The following is a 3,977-nucleotide window of genomic DNA, read 5'->3' on the forward strand; positions in this document are numbered from 1 at the left end:
TATCTTGTGAAATGTCATTTATAATTTGTTTACACAACTTTGTAGATTCCTCTGTTGTGTCATACAATGACAATGATAACTGATATTTAATCTTGTTATATGACTTTGGCAGTTTTGTAAGTACATAAACAACTTCAGTGTCCGTATCAAACAGATGTCTATGACTTTTCCCAGCACCTCATAAATTCCATTATCGTTAGGGATATCAACATATAGATATATCTGCACCTGTTGTTCGCCTTCTCTATCTTTCAAATACCGTACATTTTCTGTAAGCTTCACTTCTTTTGATTTCTTCCAGTATGAAATCGTCTTCTTATCATTTGAGGCACTTGATATATTTGTAGTTATTAGCTTAAGTTTGGTTCGTTCAACAATGTTTTTTGAGGATCCGCCTTTAATTTTAGCATTTTTTGGTCCAGAAAGATTAACAGAAATCTTCTTTTAAATCATAAATAATTTTATAAAACATAACTTTTTTAAAAAATTAAAAATTAAAAAAATGCAACCCTCTCCCGCCCCACACCCGCATCCCAACGAGCCCTTGGGGGTGGAGGCCCGATTCTAAGAGTCAACCCTCACCCTTGGCGGGTTGGGTTGCGGGGTGGGTGCCGCCAGCGAGCACGACTAGGCCCACCACGTCCACTGTGGATGTAGTAGCCTTCTGCCTGCCATGGGGCTGTCGAGTAAGCCTGGCTCATCTAAATTTTTAATTTGTAAAAAAAAATCTAAATTTCATTAATAAAAAATTAAGTATTATTTTATTGGAATATGTTTTTGTTCGGGTATTTTACACGAAAATAACAACCCAACTGACACATAACTACTAGTAAACCTATTTAATTTTAAAACTTGCACACAACAAAAAGGAAACTAACATTTCAAATGCGATAATTTTCTGTTGAATATGTTGTCGATAACAATGTAGCTGCTCCACAAAATTGCTCCAAGTCTTTTAACGAACTTCAAAAAGCCTTGATATGATGTGAGGAATAGTGATAATGAAATTTATGATATCGCGGAAATTACGGAATTTTTTTACCATATGGTTAATGTGGGATTAATTTGTTTTTAAAAAATTTAACATATAAATTTTGTTATGGTGATATGGTGAACTATGGTAAAACGAATATTACAGAATTTTTTTACCGTACGGTTAATGTGGGATTAATTTGTTCTTATAAAAAATTTAACATATAAATTTTTTTATGGCGATGTAGTGAACTATGATAAAATGAATATTACAGAATTGTTTTACCGCATGGTGAATGTCGGATTAATTTGTTTTTATAAAAAAATCAACATATAAATCTTGTTATGGCGATATAGTAAATTATGATAAAGCGAACATTACGGAATTGTTTTACCACATGGTGAATGTGGTATTAATTTATTTTTTATAAAAACTAAACATATAAATCGTGTTATGGCGATATAACAATTTATTTTAAATGTGTTGTAGAAGATACAATACAAACTAAAAAAACATTCAATTGTCTAGTAAATGTTATATAGTTTAAGTAAAAAGTTAATTTAGGTAAAAGATTTGGTTTACAATTTTAATTTAAAGATTTAGTTTAAAAGATTAATTTCACTAGAAAATTTTAGTTAAAATTTTTCAATAAATTGTAGAAGAAAGTTATGGAGGAAAATACATGAAATGAAATTTTTGGAGGGAAAAATTTTGGTGAAAAATTTTAGAGGGAAACTTTGGAGGGAATTTTTCATTCTTTAAGCTATATATTATCATTAGGAGAGAGTTCATTTGTATCATTCAACCTCTTATGTTTGAAAGGCATGGATTCTTCTAATAGTGAAGTTTCGCTTTGTGAAGCATCAACATCTTTGTCGCGTAACAACTCTATTCATATTAATGAATATAACATAAATTCTTCGACTATGAATAGAGAGTCAAATCTTCCACTCAGTCATAATCCTAAGGACTATGAGAGAAACACTGATGAAGGGAGGGATGAAGAATTTCAAATAAATAAAGGGTTACAGTTTCCACTTAGTCCTAATCCTATGGACTATGAGAGTAGTAGTGATGAAGATTTTCACATAAATAAAAAGTCGAGGTTTCCACTTAGTCCTAATCCTATGGACTATGAGAGCAACAGTGATGAAGAGCATGATGAATAATTTCAAATGAATAGAGATTCACGGTGTCGACTTAGTCCTAATCCTATGGAATATGGGAACAATAGTGATGAAGAGCATGATGAAGAATTTCAAATGAATAAAGAGTCATGGTGTCCACTTAGTCCTAATCCTATGGACCCTAAGAGCAGCAGTCATGAAGAGCATGATGAAGAATTTCAAATGAATAGAGAGTCACAGTTTCCACTTATTCCTAATCCTATGGACTATGAGAGTAGCAGGATGAAGAGCATGATGAAGAATTTCAAATGAATAGAGAGTCATGATGTCCACTTAGTCCTAATCCTATGGACTATGGGAGCAACAATGATGAAGGCCTGGATGAAGAATTTCCAATAAATCGAGAGTCACATTTTCCACCTAGTGATCCTAAGGATTATGAGATCAATAGTGATAAAGGGGAGGATGAAGCACTTATTCATAATCTTAAGGACTATGAGAGCAGTAGTGACGAAGGGCAGGATGAAGAATTTCTAGTAAGTAAAGAGTTACATTTTGCACGTAGTCCTAATCCTATGGACTATGAGAGAAACACTCAAAATGCACATGATGAAGAATATCCAATAAACATCGAGTCAAATTTTCCATTTAGTCCTAATTCTAAAGGCTATGAGGGTAGCACTGAAGAAGGGCGAGATGAAGAATATCTTCCAAGTCAGTATTTCAAAAGCACAAATGATCATAGTGAGGATAATATTTCTCATAATTATGATGAAAATGCTTATACAAATGATGATCCAATGATGGAGATGTTGCCAACAAATATTGTATCGAGGAGTAGGAGCAGACCTTTACATATCGATCTAAGATGTTCTTGTTATACAAGGGGTAGAGCAGAATATCTGATGAGAAGAAGTTGTATCAGTGTTCTCATTTCAAGTGAATGTTGTCAAAAATATTGTTTGAAACATATGGATTTCAAGTTTGCATTGGAGAAAAGGAAGAGATATTTGTCAATGAATAAAAGCATGCAAAATTCATATTTAGTGGGATGCAAGCAATCTACATTGTCAGGTTATGATTATCATATTGGGTCTTTATTTATTTGTATAAAGGCTTTCAAAATGTTTCATTCAATGGGTAATTTTCGTCTGTCAAGAATCTAAGAAAATTTGGAAAAGGATCCCACATTTTATTGAGAAGTACATCATAGATGACAGCTTGGGCCATTATCAAATACTGCAATGTCATGGATGAAAGACTTATTTTCAAAGAACGGAGAGTGTATGCCAAATAGAGAGACAATACATATTCCAGATAATTTCTCAAGACGAGAAATATACAACTTATACATAGAATATGAAAAAGGTGCTAAAGGACATGGTCGATTTATTACATATCAATATTTTGTGAAGATATGGAAGAAAGAATTCAACAATGTTCGTATTCCTAAGAAGACAAGGATGGGGATTTCTAGTACATGTGCTTCTCTTAAATCAAAAAGGGATAAATGTGAAGGGGCAGAAAGAGGTAAGCATTCATTACATTAATTTTTAAAGCCGTGTAGTCATCAACTATGAAAACATATTTATTAATGACTTTCTTTTATGTTGTGTAAATTCCATGATCAAAGTGCTTCAAGAGTATCGCAAACAACAAACATGTGAAAGGAAAAAGTTGTACAAGCATCGAAAGAAGTGTTATGGTAATCGAAATAAATATTTGGGTTTGATAATTGATGGTACGGACCAGAGGAAAACACTTCTACCACATTTTGTTTGCACACCCAAAAATTAACAGGAGGAAAATTTTATTCAGTATCACTTGGTCGATTGTATGGTCTTCAATGGGAAAATGTTGCAAAGGGTATAATTCAC

This window comes from Pinus tabuliformis, chromosome 2_2, assembly GCF_031772625.1.
Source record: "Pinus tabuliformis cultivar Carrire ecotype Pingquan chromosome 2_2, CPIR1, whole genome shotgun sequence".
Lineage (NCBI taxonomy): Eukaryota > Viridiplantae > Streptophyta > Pinopsida > Pinales > Pinaceae > Pinus > Pinus tabuliformis.